The 26,355-nt window shown below is 31.5% G+C and overlaps 1 long non-coding RNA gene across 2 annotated transcripts; it reads left to right on the forward strand.

Annotated features, from left to right (window-relative positions):
- On the forward strand, positions 1 to 22,951 carry LOC145100884 (uncharacterized). 2 transcript variants are annotated; one of them, XR_013705347.1, is made up of 4 exons: positions 1 to 792; positions 1,262 to 1,361; positions 19,861 to 19,978; positions 22,433 to 22,951. It is a non-coding gene; the product is annotated as an uncharacterized LOC145100884 (long non-coding RNA). The 2 variants fall into 2 exon arrangements; XR_013705348.1 differs by having other exon boundaries at positions 2 to 717.
- The last annotated feature ends 3,404 nt before the right edge of the window (positions 22,952 to 26,355 follow it).

Genomic DNA, 26,355 nt, shown 5'->3' on the forward strand with positions numbered 1-26,355 from the left:
TTTTCCTACTCACGTCTTTCTCTATCCCTTACACATTCTTCTCCTTTAAAAATCTTCCTTTCCTTTCTTAATGGCCACCACCCTCTACTTCCCCACTGCCTTCGTCAATCAAACCCAACCCAGCCTCCTCCCATCCTTTCCTTTCTTTCTTCGTTGCTGAGAACAACCACCATCGAGGGGTGGTGGTGTTGTTGCTGTTTGACCACCTTGAACCACCACCCAAACACTCCCTGGCCTCCTTATACCTCCTGCCCTCCTCCGACCTGCTGCTACCTCCAACTTCTCCCCTCCCTCGAACTCGCCAGCAGAAGAGCAAACAGAAGCAACAGAAGGCTGCCACCGTGAACCCACTGCCATTCCCTGTTGGCACTGCCGCCGGCTTTGCTGCTGCTGTCGCTAGCCACTATCGACCACCAACTTGACCACTGTGAATCACCACAACCACCACAGCCTCCCTCCCTTCTCTCCCTCTGGTTGAGTTGAGAACCGAATTAAGGCAGCAAATGAAAGAGGCAGCAAGAGGGTTGCCACCCTCGTCACCCACTACCACCACCGTGACCAGCCCCTTCTTGAAATCCTTTCACGTTAAAGTCGTCGAAACAGCTGGAAGACGGAAGCAGGAAGCTGCAATCGCCCCCCCACAACAGCCGACCTCAGCCACGACCGGTTGCTGCCGCCACGAGGTTTTCAGACCAGCCCCCTCCTCCACCGCAGTAGGTATCGAATCACCACCACCTTCGTTTTGTTATGACTCCTCCGTTCGTATCAGCTGAGATCGAAGAGACCGAAGAAGTGGGTCTCGTTCCCTCTCTCTCTCTTTTTTTTTTAACCGTGAAAGAGATGAGAAGAAGAGTTACTGTTCAAACTCTTCTTCAAAATAATTAAATATAACCCCAAAGTTGTTGGATCGTACTAATTTGGCCCCTCCCTAGAAATAATTCACCATTTAAGTTAAACTGCCATTAAAATGACCAAGAACAGTCCCTCCCACTGAAAACCTTATCAGTTTTAGTCCTGGAACTGCAAAATAGTTTTAAATGTGCATTTCCAGCCCCTCTCATCGAAAATCTTAGCAAGATGGGTCCGAAATTTGCAGCTTAGGCTGTGAATGTACAATTTTAGTCCCTGCATTGGAAATATATTACAAGATCAGTCCCTTGTTGAATGATTCTAACAAAATCAACCCCTAGACTTTATTTACTTTAATAAAGATCACCCTATACTTAATAATTAATACCAAAACTACCCTTTGGTTTATTAGGTGATATAAATAGACCCGGTGATTCGTTTTTAGGGCACGGAACATCACAAAACGGCTTTCACGACAAGTTTCACCCGCGGGCCTCGTTCGCGCTTCAAGGGTGAGTGTTACAACCCCTTTTTAACATTTTATTATTTTGGGGGAGAATACATCGTATATTAAAAATGAAAATGCATGCTAAAATTTATAATGAAACTATGATTGGCATTTTTGACAAAAGAATATATATCGTACACAAGTTTGTATCACGACATACATATGTTTTAATGATTTAAAACGTGTTACAACTAGAAAATGTAACTTATTATTTAACCATATAATACTATGATTTTACAGGATAAATTTGCATATCATAAATTATATGTCATAAGATTTATTTTATGATTTCATATGATAAATACATGTCATAACAAGTGTACAACAAATGTTTATTAATTTTCTATCATTGTATCTATATCCTACATATACTTATACATATGTTGAAAATGTATGTATAAAGCATAACACTTAGATCTTGGTATTTATACTTGGTATTTATACATGCACTTGAGAAACCTACCATCGATTTAAGCGAGTAAAAGATGTTTCTACGGATACATCGAACCTACTCGGCTTTTATAGTGAAACTTTATCGTATAACATAGTTAATGGCCTTTATAGTGAGATAGTAATCATTAGCTAAGTTTAACCACTTAGTATTCCCATTAAACTATAACCGTTAATCCTCGAAGCGAGATACGTATGTATAGATCTATACAGGTTGACACCCCAACATGGGGTTGCTAGCTACAACCTCGACGGATCAATCGAAGCGGGTGATAATTATCTTTAGTTTAACTATGACGTCCAATGAAGCGTCGTAAGGGATTATAACTAGTCACAAAGCTCGGTTATAGGACTCACTATAGGAATTAACCGGACTCCTTAACTAGAAACCACGAAATTGGTTTCTCTGTTTATCAAGCATTTTAAGTATGGATTGACTTATGGTTTAACTCTTTATCAAGCATTTTAAGTATGGATTGACTGATGGTTTAACTCTTTATCAAACATTTTAGTATGGATTTACTTATGGTTTAGTTGTTTATCAAGCATTTTATGTATGGTTTTACTTATGGTTTTTCTATTTATCAAGCATTTAAAGTATGAGTTTACTTATCGTTGATCACTTTATCAAACATTTTAATTATGGATTTGCTTATGGTTTATCTCTTTAACAAATATTTAAAGTATAGATATATTTATGATCTAAACTTTTATCAAACATGGTTTTAACGACAAAATGAATACTTTTAGACTTTTATAGTATCATTATTGCGGTTAGTAAAAAAGTTGTAACTCTCACCAATCTTTGTGGTGACCCTTTTTTAGTATCATTATTTGCACATCATAGTTCTTTTTTTCTTTTTTTGCCGTAAAAAAAAGTTTTTTTTATATATTTTTTATTTTATATTGTTATTTTAAATAAATTTTCTTTATATATATATTTTTAAATTTTATTAAGAAGCTCTCTCATTCTCTCTCTCCCCCCAATAAGCGGTGTAGTTAGTTGATTATTAATCTTTATATATGCAATTAATAAAATTATGTTAATAGTCATTTGGATGGGATCTAATTTTTTTTTTTTTTTTTTTGCATTATTAATAACGTCACACAAAAACATATATACAACTATTTTGTTTATCAAGCATTGTGTACAGTAAATAAAAATTACAATTTTCATTTACTAATGTCTTGTTAAAAATATTCATTGTAACATTTGTTTGAAAGTATAAGCTATTCGAGAATTATGGTAAAAGATGGCAAAAGATGTTGACCACATGCACTGACACTAGGGGGTGTTTGGCTTAGCTTTTCATATGTCAAAAGAACTTTTAGTAAAAGATCAAAGCCAAAAGATGTTTGACAAAAAACTTTTAAAAGCAACTTGTGGATTTTGAATAGAAGAAAAATCAACTTTTTGGAAAAGTCAGAAAACCTGACTTTTTGTAACTTTTTGGAAAATGACTTTTGACCACTAAGAAGCTAAGCCAAACACCCCCTTACTCTTTTTTTTATTTTTTTATGAATGCCTTTGGAATAACACTTTTGAGTGATTGAAGCTAATTGAAGCAAACTACAAGCAAAGTGACATAATACATTCTAACTCTAATTATTCTTTCTTAATTACATATATTAACAAATGAATAACTTACATATTTGATTAATTGATTATTTTTGTATTTGTTTATTAGATGTGAGACTCGTGTATTATATGAGGTTGTTTAAAAAAAATTAAATATGAAATTCTAAACATTTGAAAATTTTGAATTTATAAGACAAGTAAAAAAATATTGAATTAGTTTTATTAAAATGTTTTTTTCTTTTTTAAATTTAAACAAAATCATTTTTATTTATTAGAAATAACAAAATTTGTATGGCACGATGCATTAGAAGATAGCAAATGACAAAATCATTTTTATTTATTAGAAGATAGCAAATGACAAAATCATTTTTATTTATTAGAAATGATTGTAATATTAATATTAAATACCTATTAGAAATGATTCTTATATTAATATTAAATAACTTCCATTTCCCTTAATAACTATAAGATTAATAGAGTTAAGATTAATAGAGCTTTCAATTACACCCATTTGATTTGTGAAGATGTTTATTTAACATATTTTACTTACTGAGTTTTATATTAGATCAATGTCATTTTGAGATATGAATTTCTCTAACAATTTTTTTATTTATAATATTTTGTTTTTTCAAAATTTACGTAATGATTTTGACAAGTTAACCTAAATGTTTTTGGGAAATTAAGTAATATAAAAATGAGATTTTAAAATAAAATAACATTTTTTCTAGTTTTTGAAAAATAATTATTTTCTTTCGAATTTTGAATTCCGAACTACTATTGATATTCAAATCTTTTTTTTTTCAATTTTTTTTTTAAAATCTATTTACTAATATCCAAAATGTATATTTTGAGGTGTCTAAACGAGAGTATACTCTCAAATGCTCGATTCCAAATTTGATTTTCAAATTTTAGAACTATTTTTTGTTTTTTTTACAATTTTTTTGAAAGAAATATCCTCATTTACATATGAAATATTCATTTCAAAGTGTTTAATGTCACCGTTTTCATAAAATGTCAGATTTAATGTATTGATATTGTATATACTTCACATTTACTATAATTATTTAACTTTTTCTTAAATTTAAATAAAAACAATATTTTTCTCGAAATTCCAAAATTGGTCATCGGATTTCGAACTTGTTTTTGAAAGTCCGAAGTTTTTTTTTTCTTCCAAAATCTGAAATTTCAGTACGGGATCCAGAATTCAGGAATGTCGATCTGAAATGTACTTTTTGTCAGAAAAATGGTTTTTGTTTCTAAAACAATGTTTTTGCTATTGTTTTTTTTTTTGAAAGGAACTTCCCTGATGAGGGTTCCAGGCCAGTTTCGTGTACCGACTAATATCTCACTGCAAACATGATGCTATGTTTCATGACCTGGAGTTACTACTAACGAACCTCCATTGTCAAATGGGTTGAGTAGTGCTAGGATTTGAACATGGATCAATAGGTTATCGACAATATCTTCTACATGCATTACCAACTCACCACAATTCAAATGGTTCTTCAAATTCCAATGTTTTTATAGCTTTTAACACTTAATAATTAGTATTAATAATACAAATTTTTATCTATGTTATATAGAATGGTGCAATATATTTTGGTATACGGTTTTACGAATAATGTAGTGCAACGTTTTTGGAGCGATATATAATGCAAAACTCTACCGGAACTACTTGTATTTTAAAAAATAAAAAAATCGCATCATCGGTTATTTATACCTCTAAATATATTTGTATCTCTTTGATATTGTGATTTGGGAGGCTAGCTCTTAATATTTAAGGGTAAACTTAAACTATTTAGCAACTGCTTTTAACAATTAAGTTGGGGGCTTAATGGTGTATGGTTATCAGTCTATACATAAAAGTAGGTTGACATGGCAAGAAATAAACTAGATAGCGTCACCAAAGCCCAAATATATATAAATGGGCTGACTGTCAGTCTAACTTGGTTGATTGGGTCGGAAAGAAATAAAATATTAAGGAAATCTTCTGTATGGATCTCCAGGCAGTATCCCAGGGAACATGGAAAAGAAAACATTATTTTATTGAAAGGTTCTACCCTTGAGATCTTTGAGCAAAAGCAATACCTCGATAGAAAAAACAACAAATCGGACCAACTCCCATATATAAAAAGCATCAAGTACTTATCGAACAAGTAGCATCATTTTCTTTCTCTATATCCTCAAGCAATTTTCCTCCAACCTTAAATAACATCTAACTTAGGCATCAAAGAGAAATATCGGGGTCCAACACTCTGTATGGCTTTCTAAACTAGATTTTGTCTATCTTATGCAACATGACTTTCTAAGTGCTCATTAGAAAAGGTCCCCAAAGACCGGCTAGCAACCACTACAAGAAAAGGTAGAAGTAACTACGGAAATTTGCTACCGAATCATAATATGTAGTTATTATGTTATGGAATATACTACGGAATTGTAATAACCCAAAAAAACAAGATAAAATTATTCGCTTTAAAACAAGAGTTACATTCAATAAATTGTTCCAAAATCACTTCATAACAACAACGTCAAATCATCAGAGTAACAATATCAATAAGTGAAAAATGGTGAGGGGAGAGTGATGTGCCGTCACTTCAGGCCCTTTCCCTTAGTAGCGGAAGTACCTTAAACATAAACATAAATTGTAATCATAAAGATTAGTGAGCTTCCCCAAAGTACCATATACATGTACAAATAAAACAGCATGTGGTTATGTCGGGTCCGTATCAACCCTCGGGTCCATAATGACTCTATATAACAACTTGTAGCTGTGTCGGACCATATCAACCCCCGATCCCATAATGATTACGAGCTATATACATAAATCATATAAACATATAAGCATGAGTTACAAAGAATACAAGCACGTGCAGGCATAAAGAAAAAGGTTCACAAAGACAAACATCATCCTACAAACATAATCCAGTGCGCAAGAATTGGTCTCTTCGACCCACGAGTACAGTGAAAAAACTCACCTCAGCCAGCAGATAAGTAACTAGGTGCTCGGATGCAAAATTGGAAAACCCCTCACTAACACAACGAATAACCCTAAGCAAAATTAGGTTATAAACCATAATCATGGGTCTATATCCCAAAACCAAAGTTCTAGGATACAAGTCCATTTTATCCTTCCCATAATGGGCTTGTCCAAAACATGGCCCAATAACAAAATAATGACCCTTAAAGCCTAATAATTCCCAACTAATCATGAAAGAAACCTAAACAAATACCAAGAATTTCGAATATGGCAGTTTTTCCCAAAATACCCCCGCCTATTTTTGTCCTAGATTTTGTGTTTATGAAAAAAAAAAGTTGGTGTGGTGATTAATAAGGTTTAAGCTTTGTGACTGCACCAAAGCAACTGAGAGAGGAATTGAAGAAGAGGTAACTAAGAACTGGAAAATTTGACTTGTTCACAAAGTCTTTCAAGTATAACTAAAACATATGCAAAAATAGAACAAATGCAGGTCTTTGTTCATCAAAAACTATAAAGCAAAACATGAACTAGAATTGAAAAAACAACTAAGAGATTAATCCAACTTACACTAATCATGAAAGAAACCTAATGCAATACGGTTATTGACAAATAGAATCCTAAGCAAATACCAAGAACTTAAAATATGGTACTTTTACTCAAAATACCGCCAACTATTTTTTTCCCAGATTGTGTTTATGAAACAAAAGTGGGTCTACGTACCGAACATCAAAAGGATAGTACTTTCCTAATACTCCAAATCCAACAACCAAATTTGGATCAAAATACTTGTGTAGTATTCTACGGTGTCTTAAACCATCTCTTTCCGTATGTTGTTTCAACTCAACACCATGGTTGGTGGGAACCGATCTTTCCAGCTTTAGAGTCACCGGAAACCCAAGAACACTAACAACATGCAACAACACGAGACACAATAATGTCGAAGAAACCATTGGTCGTACAAAAAGGGAAACTGGCATTTCTTCCGCTATATCAGCTACCAATGAATCAACACTACACTTACGACATATTTATAGATGGTGGTTAAAAATGGGTACCGATTGTGTGTTTAAGACGAACTCTAACTCTTTCGGAGAAAGCACAGTTGTGATTGGACGAATATCTTAAAGGTTAAGGTATCCCCTCAGACTTTTAACGCTTTACCTTTTCACCAATCCCTTTTTGTTTTTTACAAGATATATAACACAAGATGCAACTAAATTTTTATTAGAAAAAGACTAAGCAGGCAATATAAGATAAAGATAAAGAAACAACCAATATATCACTTATGTTTCTCATATCATTCAAGTCCATATGCCACCTGTAAATGTATATGGAAAGAAATTAGAAACAAATGGTGTTTATTTTGATTTAGTATGGTAAAAGATATATACATGTTTCCTTTTGACTTAATAAATAAATAAAAAGAAAATAAAAACTTACGCTGATTTCACAAGTGGAGTGAAGACTAGATCGGGCATGATGGGTGTACCAAAAACCAAAATCATACCTCCATCACCACCAGACGGACAACGTGAAAAGGAATTGGGTGCAATCCCTTGAGATGAAAGCTAGGAAATCACAGACATACTTTGTCTGCCCAATCCCATAATCCCATCAACTGTTTTGTCAGTTTGACTCAGCCGTCCTGTTTCGGACGTGCTACAGTTGTTCATGCATGATTCACTAAATCATCCATCTTATTTAAAGAGAACGAAAGAAAGAAGAGAAATGAAATTCTATAGTTGATGATAAATCAGAACTTACCCAAATAAAACCGAATCTGAAGTGTTCAAAAAATCTGACTCGCCAACAACTATTTTAAAATGCATCAAGTCGGATACATAATAACCTGATGTTCCACTACCATCTCCATAGTAGAGATCGTAGGTGCATTGGTTATCTGAACATTAGTTGGATTTTGGAGAACATCTTTCGTCCGAACATAAGATAGGAGAAGTTGTGGAGGAGCTTGCAGGATCATAGATAGTAATAGGAATCTGTTCAAAGAAAGAAAAATCATACATATAGTAGCAATACTAGTTCATAAAAAAAAGTCACACCGTATAAGAAATGATCAGAAACTACTTATAGTGTGGATGATGTAGGGTAAGATTGGCAGGGTTTGCAACCTACCCACAACAAGTCGCTTCCTGTATCAATTACTACATAGTATTCTTTTGGGGGGGAATCCTAGCTTGATTTTTGTGTAGTACAAGCTACAAGTTAACCAAATTACAAGATGTTAAGGAATTGAAGCACATGTGACTAAGAACTGGAAAAATTGACTTGTTCATAAAGTCTTTCAAGTATAACTAAAACATATGCAAGAATAGAACAAGTGCAAGTCTTTGTTCATCAAAAACTATAAAGCAAAACGTGAACTAGAATTGAAAAAACAACTAAGAGATTAATCCAATTGATAATAATCATGAAAGAAGCCTAATGCAATACGGTTATTGACAAATAGAATCCTAAATAAATACCAAGAATTAAAAATTTGGCAGTTTTTCCCAAAATACCCCCAACTATTTTTGTCCTAGATTTTATGTTTTATGAAACAAAAGTTGGTGTGGTGATTAATAAGGCTTAATCGTTGTGACTGCACCACAGCAACAGAGAGAGGAATTGAAGAACAGGTAACTAAGAACTGGAAAAATTGACTTGTTCACAAAGTCTTTCAAGTATAACTAAAACATATGCAAGAATAGAACAAGTGCAAGTCTTTGCTCATCAAAAACTATAAAGCAAAACGTGAACTAGAATTGAAAAAACAACTAAGAGATTAGTCCAATTTATACTAATCATGAAAGAAACCTAATGCAATACGGTTATTGACAAATAGAATCCTAAACAAATACAAAGAACTTAAAATATGGCAGTTTTTCCCAAAATACCCCCGACTATTTTTGTCCCAGATTTTATGTTTATGAAACAAAAGTTGTTGTACATCCCCAACATCAAAAGGATCGTACGTTCCTAATACTCCAAATCCAACAACCACATTTGGATAAGAATACTTGTGTAGTATTCTACGGTGTCTTAAACCATCTCTTTTCGTATGTTGTTTCAACTCAACGCCATGGTTGGTGGGAAACGATCTTTCCAGCTTTAGAGTCACCGGAAACCCAAGAACACCAACAACATGCAGCAACACGGGACACAACAATGTCGAAGTAACCATTGGTCGTATAGAAAGGGAAATGGGCATCTTTTTAAATCGGGCATTTCTTCCGCTATCAGCTACCAATGAATCAACACTACACTTTTGTAGTGTTGATTCATTGGTAGCTGATTTAGCGGAAGAAATACTTGATATAAAAAGATGTCAATTTCCCTTTTTGTACGACCAATGGTTACTTCGACATTGTTGTGTCTCGTGCTGCTACATGCCGTTGGTGTTCTTGGGTTTCCAACGACTCTAAAGCTGGAAAGATTGTTTCCTACCAACCATGGTGTTGAGTTGAAACAACATATGGAAAGAGATGGTTTAAGACACCGTAGCATACTACACAAGTATTTTGATCCAAATGTGGTTGTTGGATTTGGAGTATTAGGAACATACGCTCCTTTTGATGTTGGGTACGTACACCAACTTTTGTTCCATAAACACAAAATCTGGGACAAAAATTGTCAGCGATATTTTGGGTAAAACTGTCATATTTTAAGTTCTTGGTATTTGCTTAGGATTCTATTTGTCAATAACTGTATTGCATTATGTTTCTTTCATGATTAGTACAAATTGCATTAATCTCTTACTTGTTTCTTCAATTATGGTTCACGTTTTGCTTTATAGTTTTTGATGAACAAAGACGTCCATTTGTTCTATTCTTGCATATATTTTAGTTATACTTGAAATACTTTTTGAACAAGTCAATTTTGTAGGGTTTTGAACATTCTAACACTCCTATGGTATACATGCAACCCTAAATACCTTGGATCTATGTTTTCTCTATTATACATGCAAATATCAATTTCCAAGGTATTTATCCTAACTAGCATATTATGAAGTACAAGTAATATAGAAATCTAGTAGAATTACATATCTCTTTGTTGGTGCTTGATTCCGTGTAGCTTGAGAGCCTAGTGCGCCAAGTGTGACACCTCAAATGGTTCACACAACACCATAAGCACTTGGAATAACTTAGAGAGAAATTAGTACACTCCTAAATTTAGCTTGCCCTCTATGTAATCCACTAGTGCCGTTTTCCCACGAAAGAGATCATTATATAGTGTGTTATAATTAGGGTAAACCCTAATTGTCATGCCTTTCCATTTCCTTGGATCCATGGGTTCAAATACACCATGGAGCATCCATGGAGCATCTTATGGGTTTTAGCCCAACTTGATAATCCATTGAGCATTAGCCCACTATATAAGTATGGATGATTTACACAATCAATCCATATATTTAATTAGTCTTCTTTTCATAAATTAATTAATTCTAGATTTATTCTTGATCAATACTAATTAAATAATCTTATTAATATATTATAACTTATAATATATTAATAAACCTTAAGTGTTATTTCTCTCATTTTAGTCTATCCAAATGCATGATGTCATGCAACCCAAATGGACCATGCCGGGTTGGGTCAAGTCTTACCAATTATAGTTATGGACTTAGACATTAATCCAACAGTCTCCTACTTGGATAAGTCTAAAACTATTATTGCAAGTACGACTTCATAACCCGACTAGCAATCGTAGCTCTCAAAAGCCGTTGTCGAACTCTGAACAAATCAATGACGCGTCCATTAGATAAGTGATCACATATTCCTCCATTCTAGATATCATATGGACTAGACATGGATTATAATCATTCTCTCTGTCCATCTGTTGCTTCCCGATTTCCGATTTATGACGACTAACTAATTGAAAAAATCAAATCAGTCCAGACCCGACCGAGCACTTATGTTTTGTCATCACTAAATCATCGATGGGGCCCACATATATCGCTTTTATCCCTTTGAGGGTAAAAGGAATGGATAAGCTTTGACTCATATGCTTGTACTGATTACTTGTTGAATCATACACAAAGGCACGTTTTATAACGTCGAGTTACCAATCATTTTCGTGCAATCAATGTATAACCAACTCATAGTCAACAACTCATATCTCTAGGTTTGAAGAATATAAGATATTATCATCTCATGATTCACTCGTGATAAAATCCATGAAGTGATTCAAATGAGCGTGGGTTGAATCCAATACTCAAAACTTATGAGCACTCATGAATGTTATAGCAACCATTGCTATGTCTATTGCACATTAGACAAATCATACAAGCCAGATTCATGACAGTCTCGATTCATATCTACTTCCAACATATGACCGACTGTGGATGGTTTGAATAACTTAGTTTTTCGGGAAGTCAAAACATGAAAAGTGAAACACAAGAATAATACTTAATCCTATATGACCCCAAACTCTTGAGTGTAAATAAAAACCCTTTTATCTAAGCACCATATTGATTACTCATTATTCATGTTTCGATTAATCAACTTAATACTTGAAATAAACAATAGACATGCCATGCTCCAAGCATGCACACTATGTTTTTCCAATGGTCCTTGTTTTTGTGAAATAGATCAATTGAACATGACTCCAATGATGCTCATTTCACAATCCCATTCCCTTTTGTAAATGTAAGAATACCAAACTCTTGTCATTTACTATAATCTTGTTAGATTCTAAACTCATATGCAATAATCCTCTTGTAATGAATATGCACACAAGTCACAAAGACTTGGCAACAGACATTACAAAGTATCTCCAATGGAAAGCAATTCCATGGAAATGAAGTCTCAAATTCAAAGTACATTCTTTGAACATCCTTCTTTGCATTAAGCTCTTTAATCTAGCACAAATTCAAATAATAACTTCCACCTATGGAAACAATTCCATATTACCATTTTGACCATCACTTCTGAACAAGAGTTGCCTCTTTTAAAAATATATCAATATGGTCCTTACTCTATACTTCTAATTTTCCATGAGCAACCAATCTTTGGTAAACCTCAGATTGTCCTCGACAAGTTGCTTAATCATTTTAGTCATTTCCAGTTCTGTTTCTTTTTCCATCTTAATGCCCTAGGCATTTGGAAAATTTAGACCGGATTATAGCACATGTAATCGAACCTATACCCGAAGCATATGGGACACGATTCATGCTATAAAATTTTAATTTGCCATGTTCTCACAATTCGAACTATGAAGAGGTATGCCGTAATCATAATCGAATTTTGAGAACGCAACATATATAGAATTTCCTTATGTTGAACCATTCCAACATAACATTCTCATATAACCTCGACTAAAGTAGATTAAAATATCAATCTAAGCTTGTAGAATTGGAATGAAGTATAAAATTCTCTCCCTTAATTATAGCAAAACAACTTTTTCAAGGCGAATTGAAACTTTTGTTTTCTATAATTAACATTGCTTACTTGCAACACTTAATATAATAATCATGCTCCCACTAGCATAATGATTATTATCTTACTAGCATAACACTTATGCTCCTACTAGCTTTGACATGTACTTAGAAATCAGCTGGACTTCTAGAAAAACAATACTTTATTGACTTTCTTACAAAAGTTCAGATTTCTGATACTAGATTGCTTTGATAAGACTTTATCAAAACATACACCTTTCCTTAGATAGCTCACATGTTTGTCTAGACCTTTTGCAATTCTCAGTAGTTAGTGTGCCGGTTAACCACACACGCTCCACTAACTATATGAGAATGCAAATATCACAACCGCTATCTGCTTAAAATCTTCTTAGTGAAAGCGTTTCCTCACCATCATTTTCATGAATCGGAGAGAAACCTTATGACATTTAGATTTTATGGTGTATAAGTTCCTATCCATGTGCATTTGTCAAAACCATAATCACAAGACAAGGTTAGTGGCAAATCCAAACACATATGGACTGAACTTGTTCAATCTTAATTTCTTGCCACCCGGCAGTACAAGGGTCTACGATTGCTTCCAGGTTGTTATGCAAACAGTTGAGAACTCTCAGAACTCTAATGCAAATCCAACCTTAACTGGGATGGGCATAGAATATGTCAACACGATAGGTTAAACACCTCAAATTGTGGGCTAGTGATTAACAAATCTCTTGATTAGTTCTTGAACCTATCTTAAGATCTTTTTAAGACTCCCACTGACCTCTTGACATATATGATTCTCTTTGTCAAGAACCATTCCTTGACAAAACAAATATTCAAAAGTTAGTGCGGATTCTTATCAAGTTAAACACTTCCCATAATTGGACTTAGTTGGTCTTTGTTTTATCCAAAACATCACAACTAACCAATCTCAAATGTACAAGAGTAGGACACCTCTCACTCTACATTTGACAAGTGTTATAAACTTTCTGAAGATTATGTCACTCAAGGCTCAATCGTGGAGTATGACTCTAAGATTTTATTTTGAAGTATGATTTATCTTTTGATTTAACCATTTCAACAATTCATGATTCCTCTCCTTAGCCACACAAATGAACTAAGGTGTCCTTAGAGGATTAATTGTGATATGGATTCATAATCACTAAGATAATCATAAAACAAGATAGTCAAGTACTCTCCCATCTCTTCAGATTGGAGAAACTTTTATCTTTCTGCCTTATTTGATTCTTCTTATTCATACTGTCATACATTGAACCATTCCAATGTTTCAGAATTACACTTAAACTTGTAAGCATAATCATATTTACTAAACTTTAGTAAATCATAACGAATAATCTTATCAACCTTTTTGGTGGACCTGACTAGTGCACAACCTAATGTACCCGATCCTTTAGTCCTTCGCTTGACTCACATGCGAACGTGAACAAGGAATTAGTCTTAATTTACCAAAGATGAAAATTCTCATTCATTACACAATACAACTTGCATGATTCCAAGTTTCTATCCAACTGAAACTTGGGTGATGAGAATGTTTCCTTATTTGATAAATTATGATGCTACCACAAACGAAAGAATCAAATTCATTTTCCAATATTGCTTATCAATGGAAACAATTTTTTCACAAATGCCTTTGTAAGGATACTTAAAATAAATAAAATCAGAACTTTTTCTTTTATTTTAAAACTTTGCGGAAAAACTTATCCTTACAACCCATATGAAAACCTTGTTGTTATCTATTCCTAAGCAATATGTCTCAACTCTTAAGTAACAACTCAAAATTCTGATCACCGAACCATGCGATCAAAATCCATCTTCGCGATTAGAATCAGCATATACTTCCTTTAAGCTTCCTCTTTTCTTTAATTCTTAAAAACATCTACATGTGACCTAGTCACATCATGTAACAAGAATCTCAAAATAAAAACTTAATAGAGTTAGACAATGGACTTTACCTGATGTAGAGTCAAACTTCTTGACTTTACCATATCTTTCAGGTAAATCTGACAGTTTTACAACCAATGTCCCTTCTTTTGGCAAAAGAAACATATGGACTCTTTGAAAATGGTACAGGAGACTATCACAGACTTAGCCTTTCTCTTTACCATTGGGTCAAAATGACTTGACCATGGCCAATCCCTTTTAATTGGGAAGAGAAAGTTTTTCTGGACTTCCAATGTTACCAATGTCAATGTCCAAATAGGTTTAGGAAGTAGATCTTCCAATTTAATTTGTTTTACCAATGGTCCAAATCATTGCTGATTCAGCATCATCAAGCAAATGGGTAAGATCAATAAGGGTCATGTCGTGATCTGTCATTAGGGAGTGACTGAAGAACCAAGTCAACAGCAAGCTACCTCGAGACTTCGACACCCGACTCTCCCGGCTTGTCAATATGTGACTTAACCTTTAAGATGTAAGCACATACAGACTTTGACTGCTAATAGGGATTGAGTGACTTAGAACTTATCAAGTCTTGAAACTTGTGGGATAGGGAGATTTATTGGAGGAGGTGAAGTATGATTTCCAGTCCCACTAATGCGCAACAAAGTGATTGATCTTTCACCTTGATTGCCTTTTGGGATATCATCTTCATTTGGAAAGCTTGTTCCTAAGGATTTGGGAAGATCATAGTTGTCTGAAGGAGACATCCATAAGGGAGAAATTCAAAGTTAGTTGATTTAAAGTCCTTAATATAACACCCAATATGAAATATTAAGGCTAGGACCCAATAACCTATTTATAACTGGAAGAGGGATACCGTAATCCAAATTATAAAATAGTTAAAGGTAGGTAAATGACGATTTACCAATTTCCACCATGAAAAACAAAATATAATTAAGTTTTAATTGGATTTGAAACTCCTAGATCTTTTGAGATACATTGAACTTTCAATGGCATGTTTGAATCTCGATTGTGCCCTCTTAAGTTTGTGACTGGGATGCCGAGGATCACAAACAAGGTGTGAATAACCATGCAAATTGACTTGGTACCCTTAACTTTATCACCCAATCGATGTGTCGGTTAACCACACATGCTCCACCGATCTATAATAAAGTCAAGTTACCATTTGCCACTCTTACTAGTCCTTATTAGTGTGCCGGTTAACCACACACGCTCCACTAATGACTTGGTAAGGTACAAAGTGTAATTTCATGGGTTAGCACCTATTTCACATTTTCCTAAGTAACTAAGATTGGGAATTTATATGTGTTTAGTTACTTAGTATTTAACATTATACTTTTAATGAAAGGAGAAGTATAGTCTTTATCCTACCCGTTCGGCTAACGACCCTCCACTAGTCAAGGAAGCGGTGGGTGAGAGTGGACACCCATTAAACTGTCATTTTATAGGCAGTAACATTATACCCCCTTATAGACCGACTTCGTGAATGAGGCCTACTAACGGTAAGATTGACTTTTCTTATACATATCTATATAATTAAAAAAATAATAGTATAAGGGTGTATTTTAAACATTTAAAATACTTGGTGGTTTAATCTATTAATTAAACTATACTATTAATTTAATTAAACTTAAACCATGTCTTTATGGAATTATTAACTCTTTTAATTAAACATTATAATTAATTTAATGAAGTCCAAAAAGTTTGAATTTTAACTGTTAAAATTGTAGAGTTTGGAATTAAAGCATTAATGTGTGTGAGACTTTACAAATTCCAAAACTTGAGGGCAAGTTTTGAAACTATTCAAAACCTTTTATTTCATAACTTATGAGTTTAATGGTTCATTAAAAATGAAGACTCTTCATTTTAATGTAACCCCTTATTCTTTAATAACATTTAATAAAGTGACTTTTCAACATCCATAACTTGAAGACAAGTTATGGAGTCATTAAGCAATTTAATGGAAAAAATCTTCATTTTTATGTAACCTACAACACTTTTATGAGTTTTAAGATTCATAAATATGACTTTTCACATAACTTGAAGACAAGTTACAAAAACATATTTTATGAACTTCTTTTAGATTAATATGGATTGAAATCAACAAAAAACACAATTTTTTTTTCCATCAATCTAAACTAAATCATAAATCAAGGAAATATAAAACTCTTGGAAATTCATAACTTGAGGACAAGTTATGAACTCCATACAATTTTCATCAAGATAATGAATTATACTAACAAACAATTTGCACATAATTCCTATGATCTAACAAAACTCATAAGCATAAACATCCATAATCAACAATTTTCAAGAATAGCATAAACACATATAAACTTGAAACTTTGATTATAGCATTGAAATTGGTTTAGCATAATCATTACCACATTAAAAATAGGTTTTATAAGTCCAAAACAGTTAAAGGTAATGATTCTAGACCAATTCCAGCACCAAAACTCGAAAATCTGCACTCTGGGCTGCCAACTCGTCGAGTGCATGAACTGACTCAACGAGTTGGTTGAAGAAAGGCATGGACTCGTCGAGTTTTATGATGGACTCGACGAGTCAACTGGGCAGTGAGCAGAAAATCGACTTTTTCCAGCAATTTGCATCAAGTATAAGTGAAAACAAGCCTAGGCTTTGATACCACTGTAGGGTTTTGAGCATTCTAACACTCCTATGGTGTACATGCAACCCTAAATACCTTGGATCTATGTTTTCTCTATTATACATGCAAATATCAATTTCCAAGGTATTTATCCTAACTAGCATATTATGAAGTACAAGTAATATAGAAATCTAGTAGAATTACATACCTCTTTGTTGGTGCTTGATTCCATGTAGCTTGAGAGCCTAGTGCCCCAAGTGTGACACCTCAAATGGTTCACACAACACCATAAGCACTTGGAATAACTTAGAGAGAAATTAGTACACTCCTAAAATCGGCTTGCCCTCTATGTAATCCACTAGTGCCGATTTTCCCAAGAAAGAGATCATTATATAGTGTGTTACAATTAGGGTAAACCCTAATTGTCATGCCTTTCCATTTCCTTGGATCCATGGGTTCAAATACACCATGGAGCATCCATGGAGCATCTTATGGTTTTTAGCCCAACTTGATAATCCATGGAGCATTAGCCCACTATATAAGTATGGATGATTTACACAATCAACCCATATATTTAATTAGTCTTCTTTTAATAACTTAATTAATTCTAGATTAATTCTTGATCAATACTAATTAAATAATCTTATTAATATATTATAACTTATAATATATTAATAAACCTTAAGTGTTATTTCTCTCATTTTAGTCTATCCAAATGCATGATGCCATGCAACCCAAATGGACCATGCCGGGTCGGGTCAAGTCCTACCAATTATAGTTATGGACTTAGACATTAATCCAATAAATTTTTCCAGTTCTTAGTTACCTGTTCCTCAATTCCTCTATCTGTTGCTGTGGTGCAGTCACAAAGCTTAAACCTTATCAATCACCACACCAAGTTTTGTTTCATAAACACAAAATCTGGGAAAAAAATAGTCGGCGGTATTTTGGGAAAAACTGCCAATTTTTTAGTTCTTGGTATTTATTTAGGATTCTATTTGTCAATAACCGTATTGCATTTGGTTTCTTTCATGATTTGTATAAATTGGATTAATCTCTTAGTTGTTTTTTCAATTATAGTTCATGTTTTTCTTTATAGTTTTTGATGAACAAAGACTTGCACTTGTTTTATTCTTGCATATGTTTTAGTTATACTTAAAAGACTTTGTGAACAAGTCAATTTTTCCAGTTCTTAGTCACATGTTCTTCAATTACTTAACATCTTATAATTTGGTTAACTTGTAGCTTGTACTACACAAAAATCAAGCTAGGATTCCCCCCCCCCCCCCCCCCCCAAAAAAAATGAATACTATGTAGTAATTAATACAGGAAGCAACTTGTTGTGGGTAGGTTGCAAACCCTGACAATCTTGTCCTACATCATACACACTACAAGTATGTTCTGATCATTTCTTATAAGGTGTGACTTTTTTTTTTATTAACTAGTATTGGTACTATATGTATGATTTTTCTTTCTTTGAATGGATTCCTATTACTATCTTTGATCCTGCAAGCTCCTCGCCATCTTCTCCTATCTTATGCTCGGATGAAATATGTTCTCTAAAATCCAACTCATGTTTTGATAACCAATGCACCTACGATCTCCACTATGGAGATGGTAGTGGAACATCTGGTTATTATGTATCCGAATTGATGCATTTGAAAATAGTTGTTGGCGAGACAAATGTCTTAAACACTTCAGCTTCAGTTTTATTTGGGTAAGTTCTCATTTATCATCTACTATAGAATTTCATTTCGCTTCCTTCTTTCATTCGCTTATACAATTATATTTATAGATTAATTAATAAAAATATGATTTTTTATGGTTTACTTACGAATATTATAGTATAAGAAATATGCATATGCGCACCTAAAACGTTGATTGTTTTTGTTAAAAAGATTAGAGTTTTTTGTTTTTAAATATTCTAGTTTTTTTTTTTAATTTGATGATTTTTTAAAATTTACTTTTTTTAAAAAATTATGTTTCTAAGAAAAAAATTGCATTTTTTTAAAAAAAAATTACAATTTTTTTAAATTAAATTGGAGTTTTTTTGAAAAATAATGCAGTTTTTTTTTTTTTTTTTTTTTTTTTTTTTTTTTTTTTTAAATTTTGCAGTTTTTTTAAAAAATATATATTTTTTTAATTTTTGTTAAAAATTCATGTTTTTTGAAAAAAATTTAAAATATCTCCATTTAAAAAAAAATCGAAATATGATTTTAAAAAAAATCTTAAATTTGATTTATTTTGTTAATTTTTAGACCTTTTTAATAATATTTCAAATAATACAAAAAATTAAACATTAAATGGGATCGGTAAGATGACAATCATGTCTTTAATTAGTTAATTTTGATTTAACGTTTCACTTTTATTTCTTAGGTTGTCGAGAAACTATAAGTTCTCAACGGATCTCAACCCTATATATATATATATATATATATATATATATATATATATATATATATATATATATAAGTTTTTGGGGTGGTTATGCATGGTATATTTATTTCAAATTTATTTAATTTTGGTTTAGTATTCTATAAGAAATTTATAAGTTTTAATAAGCATGATTCAGAGATAAGACCAGTGATTGGTTGGATTAGCGTAAAGCACGCAGATAAGGACGTAAGTCGCGGTGTCGGACCACAATCATCGTCGGGACGATTCTCCTATGTTCACCATTATTAAAGCAAGTAAGTTTTTCTTTATAAAATTTTAAAGAAAAATTAATTAAGTATGAGTAAATTTTCAGGCATACTATCCAAAAAAAATATATTCCTGATAAAAGTATCAACAATGAACAAGATTATGATGATAATCAAATAAATTCTATTGAAACTTTGTCTATTTGTCAAAACCAACAAAATTTACATTTGTTATCATCACGATCTATTCTAGAGCATAGAACGAAATATAAATTTTTACATGTCGGTTTAGTCCAAATTGCTATCAAGCCTCTATTTAGAATTGGAATAGATCCCCATGTTCTCCTTATTTTAAGAGACAAGAGACATAAAGATTTTTAAAATTCTATTTTAGCTATGGCTGAAACAAATATTGTTAACGGGCCTATTTATTTCAATTGTTATCCAAATTTTTCTGTAGGATTATTTGATAAAAATATTTTAGATACTTTGGTGTTAACTATAAAAACAAAAAATTTAGAATTTAAAGATGATACAAAGCCTTTAGCAATAATTTATCGTGTTTGTTACAAAACTATGACAACTACACTTGAACCGAAAACACGTTTATCAAGTCCTAGAAATTAAAAAATTATTTTTGAAGCATATACTAACCATACCAAAGTTCACACACCAAAAAGATTAAAATGGTCTGATATAACTCAATCATGTAATTAGAACTTATAAAATGTTATCGATCCAAAACCACTAGACTCTTCAAAACAAATCTCAAATATTATTGAATATAATGATGGTTCTGTAGATATAAATTTTTCTTCCTTAAATATTTCATCATCCAGCTTATCAACTTCTTTTATCCCAAAAACAGGCTCTTCAAAATCTTCGTTATTAAAGTCTAGATCTTTAAAACTAAAAACTGTTGACTATACTAATTCTATTCATCATTATATCAAGATGATCAAAATAGTGAAAATAGTCTTCCTAGTCCTACTAAATCAGATTTTATTGATGAACTTCAAAATTTTAAACAACAATTATGAGTTCTAAAGTACAAATTAATTGTTCAAAAAATAATAAGCTTTGGGCTAATATGTTAAAAAGTCATTGGAAGATAAATTCTAATATATGCAAAACCATTCAACATTTAGAAGAAACTAGAACTCATGAAAATTATAATTTATACAAAATACCTCCATACACTAATAAATATAATAAACAAATAGAAAAAATTTCTAGGCTAAAGATAGGAATAAAAAAATACGAAAAATCAAGAAGTCATAATTTAGAATCAATAAAACATATTTCTTCAATCCTAACAAAAACAACCTGTTAAAATGAATTTCTCGAATTTATAATATCAAGTTGATTTTGATTACTTAAAAGATATTGAGTATTATAAAATTATAACAATAAAAAAAGAGCTTGACACGAAGAAAATTTTTCATACTACTTAAGATTTCTCCATTTAGGCCTTTGGGAAGATTATGTTTTATCAAATAAAAGTCATTCTCCTTTTTTTCAATGGTTTGAATTAATTTATGCCCCTAAACATAAAATAAATTACCCATTTAAAAATGATTATATCACTCCCATTTTAGAGAAAAAATATAAAGATATTATTTCTAATAAAGAAATTATTGCTAATTTTCCACCAAAAGGAGAAATTATTATTAACGATATGTTTATTGCAACTCCTCTAGTTCAAGCCCCAAATCAATTAACTACTGAAAAGGGTCTTCAAAAAATTATTTACCAAAATAATTATGCAAATGAAACCTTATCTAGTATTACCGAGCATTTAGTTAAAATTGAAGAAAAAATTTTCAAAGATAAAAACGTTAATAAGCAAGATATGGCAAGCACTAATAATTCAAGTTTTGTTCCTTGCAAAATCGATGGTAATTTTAATATAGGAAATACAAAGTTCTTAAGAGTTCTAATTCTTGAAGATTTTCGAATCCATAAGTTACATCAAGGTTTTCATATTCTCACAAATCATCTCTTTGGTCAAGGGATAGCCTTTTATGTTGATTCATATAAAACTCGAGAATATTATCAAGCTATTCTGTAAGAATCTGGTTTAGTCAATTTTGTTCATCGTTCTAATTGAAAAGAGATAACATTGATTTTAGCAAAGCTCATATTATTAAAATCATCTCTCCAGAAAGTTGGGTTCCAAACCTTCACATTGAAAAACCTCTTATAAGTTATCCTGCTTATCCCAGATTTCTTACTATGATTATCAAGATGCCTGGACTAAGGCATTCTTTGTTCGGAATTATTCACACTCATGGTTTATCTTCTTTGATTTGAACTTCAATTGTGAATATCCAAGATGGTTTATCAATTGGTACAAATATATGGGAATTCTTCCAAATTGTTTACCAAAAGAAATTTACGCTGGATATCTTAAATTTAGGGAATTGTTTATTCAAAAAATTCCAGAATTTAAATATATGTTACAATTCACCATGATATTTAAAGTTTCATGGATAATGTCAGGGACTTTTCATTATCAAGAAGCAAAGGATTCCTCTCCTCCTTGGCTTAATCGCCAATTTCGCTCAAAATGGTGGGATAAAATGAAGATTTCTCAAGCCAGTGAACAGGCAGTAATTAAACATTATCAAGAAATATATATTCAAAAACCAAAGGTTGAAGCCACTTTTATCAACAGTCTTCCTCAAAGTGATGTGGATCTAATTGAAAGAATTAAAGATGCTGCTACCTCTTCACCTGAAGAACTTCAAAAGCTACTTCAAGAAATTCGCCAAACTCCATCAGTTTCAGAATATTCTCCAAAATCTATAAAAAAAATGATTTATTTCAAGACTCTCAGACCCTTTTAATGATCCTTATGACGAATAAGAAATTCTTATCATTAAATTTGATGTAATACCTTCAATGTAAGGTATTTCGTTTCTTCTATTATCAAAATTATTATTTCAAATACGAGTGTGTATAAACTGTGTGAGTATACACAATATATGTATTTATAGTGTATAAACAAATATTATCAAATTTATTATCAAAATTATTTATTCTTATCATCAATGATAATAAGAAGACAAGAAACTTTAGAAGATGCTCTATAATGGCATGCTTTATCAAAAGAAGATATTCATTGATTACAAACGACAATTTCTTCAAAAGATGAGTGACAACCACTTACAAGTAATTGATTGGCCATTTGATCATACGACAAATTTCACTACAAGATTTCAAGGCTTTGAAGACTTCAAGATGAATATAAATAGACATCATATTTGCGTAGAGGCAAGCAAGAAAATATTCATTCTCTAAAAAATGTTCATCCCATGTCTAAAAAATCTCCAAGAGTCTCTCTTTCTACTAGTAGATGTTCAAAGTCTCTTGATTTTCAAATAATTCTGTTTCCAGATGTATGTATTTATTGTAATTCAAGCTTAATTCAAGAAAGTACTATCTAAATATTTTATCGTTGTATTATTGTTTTTAAATTTATTTCTCCATGATAGTTTCATTTCGAGTTATTCTAACTATTAATTCTACATGATTTGAAATTTTTGTTAAAATAGTACTCGTTTTTAATGATCAAGTTAATCAAATTCTTGCTTAAATTATTTAATTATGTCTAACAAAATCTTGATGAATTGTATTCCTAATAGAAATATTCTTTTAAGAATACAGCAAATCCAAGAATCCATAAATAACTCTCAGCAAAATCTTAAAGATTCTTATAAACCTACTAATCTAGGTACGATTTTAAACAATAATCACATTCATCATGCTAGATGGCTCATAAGAGCTAGTATTAAAATTCATTACAAACAGATACGTTATCTAAAAACAAAACTATTTGTTTTCTAAAAATAATATTTTTAAAAAAAATGTTTTAAATATTTTAATTATATAAGTATGAACTCTCTATAGATAAAGAAAACTCAATTAAATACAAACACTAAAATGTTATCTCTATAGATAAAGAAAACTCAATTAAATACAAACACTAAAATGGTATTAGAGCCAAGAAAAGTTTTTGGGGTGGTTATGCATGGTATATTTATTTCAAATTTATTTAATTTTGGCTTTGATATCATTTTAGTGTTTGTATTTAATTGAGTTTTCTTTATCTATAGAGATACCATTTTAGTGTTTGTATTTAATTGAGTTTTCTTTATCTATAGAGAGTTCAGACTTATATTATTAAAATATTTAATTTTTTTTAAATATTATTTTTAGAAAAGAAATAGTTTTGTTTTTAGATAACGTATCTATTTGTTATAAATTTTAATACTAGCTCTTATGAGCCATCTAGCATCATGAATATGATTATTGTTTAAAATCGTACCTAGATTAACAGGTTTATAAGAATCTTTAAGATTTTGCTGAAAGTTATTTATAGATTCTTAGATTTGCTGTATTCTTAAAAGAATATTTCTATTAGGAATACAATTCATCAAGATTTTGTTAGACATAATTAAATAATTTAAGCATGAATTTGATTAACTTGATTATTAAAAACGAGTACTATTTTAACAAAAATTTCAAATCTTGTATAATTAATAGTTAGAATAACTCGAAATGAAACTATCATGGAGAAATAAATTTAATAACAACAATACAACGATAAAATATTCAGATAGTACCTTCTTGAATTAAGCTTGAATTACAATCAATACATACATCTGGAGAAAGAATTATTTCAAAATCTAGAGACTTTGAACATCTACTAGTAGAAAGAGAGACTCTTGGAGATTTTTTAGACATGGGATGAACATTTTTTAGAGAATGAATATTTTCTTGCTTGCCTCTACTCAAATATGATGTTTATTTATATTCATCTTGAAGTCTTCAAAGCCTTGAAATCTTGTAGTGAAATTTGTCGTATGATCAAATGGCCAATCAATTACTTGTAAGTGGTTGTCACTCATCTTATGAAGAAATTGTCATTTGTAATCAATGAATATATTCTTTTGATAAAGCATGCCATTATAGAGCATCTTCTAAAGTTTCTTGTCTTCATATTATCATTGATGATAAGAATAAATAATTTTGATAATATTTGTTTATACACTATAAATACATATATTGTGTATACTCACACAGTTTATACACACTCGTATTTGAAATAATAATTTTGATAATAGAAGAAACAAAATACCTTACATTGAAGGTATTACACCAAATTTAATGATAAGAATTTCTTTTTCTTCACAAGGATCATTAAAAGGGTCCTGAGAGTCTTGAAATAAATCATTTTTTATAGATTTTGGAGAATATTATGAAACTGATGGAGTTTGGCGAATTTCTTGAAGTAGCTTTTGAAGTTCTTCAGGAGAAGAGGTAGCAGCATCTTTAATTCTTTCAATTAGATCCACATCACTTTGAGGAAGACTGTTGATAAAAGTGGCTTCAACCTCTGGTTTTTGAATATATATTTCTTGATAATGTTTAATTACTACCTGTTCACTGGCTTGAGAAATCTTCATTTTATCCCACCATTTTGAGCGAAATTGGCGATTAAGCCAAGGAGGAAAGGAATCCTTTCTTCTTGATAATGAAAAGTCCAAGACATTATCCATGGAACTTTAAATATCATGGTGAATTGTAACATATATTCAAATTCTAGAATTTGTTGAATAAACAATTCCTTAAATTTGAGATATCCAGCGTAAATTTCTTTTGGTAAACAATTTGGAAGAATTCCTATATATTTGTACCACTTGATAAAACATCTTGGATATTCACAATTGAAGTTCAAATCAAAGAAGATAAACGATGAATGCGAATAATTCCGAACAAAGAATGCCTTAGTCCAGGCATCTTGACAATCATAGTAAGAAAATCTTGGATAAGCAGGATAACTTATAAGAGGTTTTTCAGAGTGAAGGTTTGGAACCCAACTTTCTAGAGAGATGATTTTAATAATATGAGCTTTGCTAAAATCAATGTTTCCCTCTTTTGAATTAGAACGATGAACAAAATTGACTGAACCAGATTCTTGCAGAATAGCTTGATAATATTCTCGAGTTTTATATGAATCAACATAAAAGGTTTTCCATTGACCAAAGAGATGATTTGTGAGAATATGAAAACCTTGATGTAACTTATGGATTTTAAAATCTTCAAGAATTTGAACTCTTAAGAAATTTGGATTAAGAACATAAGGAGTTTTTGTAGAAGGTCTAGGAGTAATAGATTTTTGAGTTTGAGGAGTGATAGGTTTTACAAAACAGCTTATCGTGTCGGTTGAAGTAACTTTTGGAGTAACAAGTTTTGACTGAAGGATATTAGAATAAAGTTGTGAATTCTTAGAAGTAGGAGTTAAAGCAGAAAAATGAATTTGATTTTGAAATGGAACAAGCTTTTGAGAGACTGGCTTCTTGTCATCATGTTTGGAAGAGGACGACGAACTCATTTTCCCTACAAAAATTCTCGAGAAA

Source organism: Lactuca serriola, chromosome 1, assembly GCF_051521515.1.
Source record: "Lactuca serriola cultivar US96UC23 chromosome 1, Lser_US96UC23_V15, whole genome shotgun sequence".
Classification (NCBI taxonomy): Eukaryota; Viridiplantae; Streptophyta; class Magnoliopsida; order Asterales; family Asteraceae; genus Lactuca; species Lactuca serriola.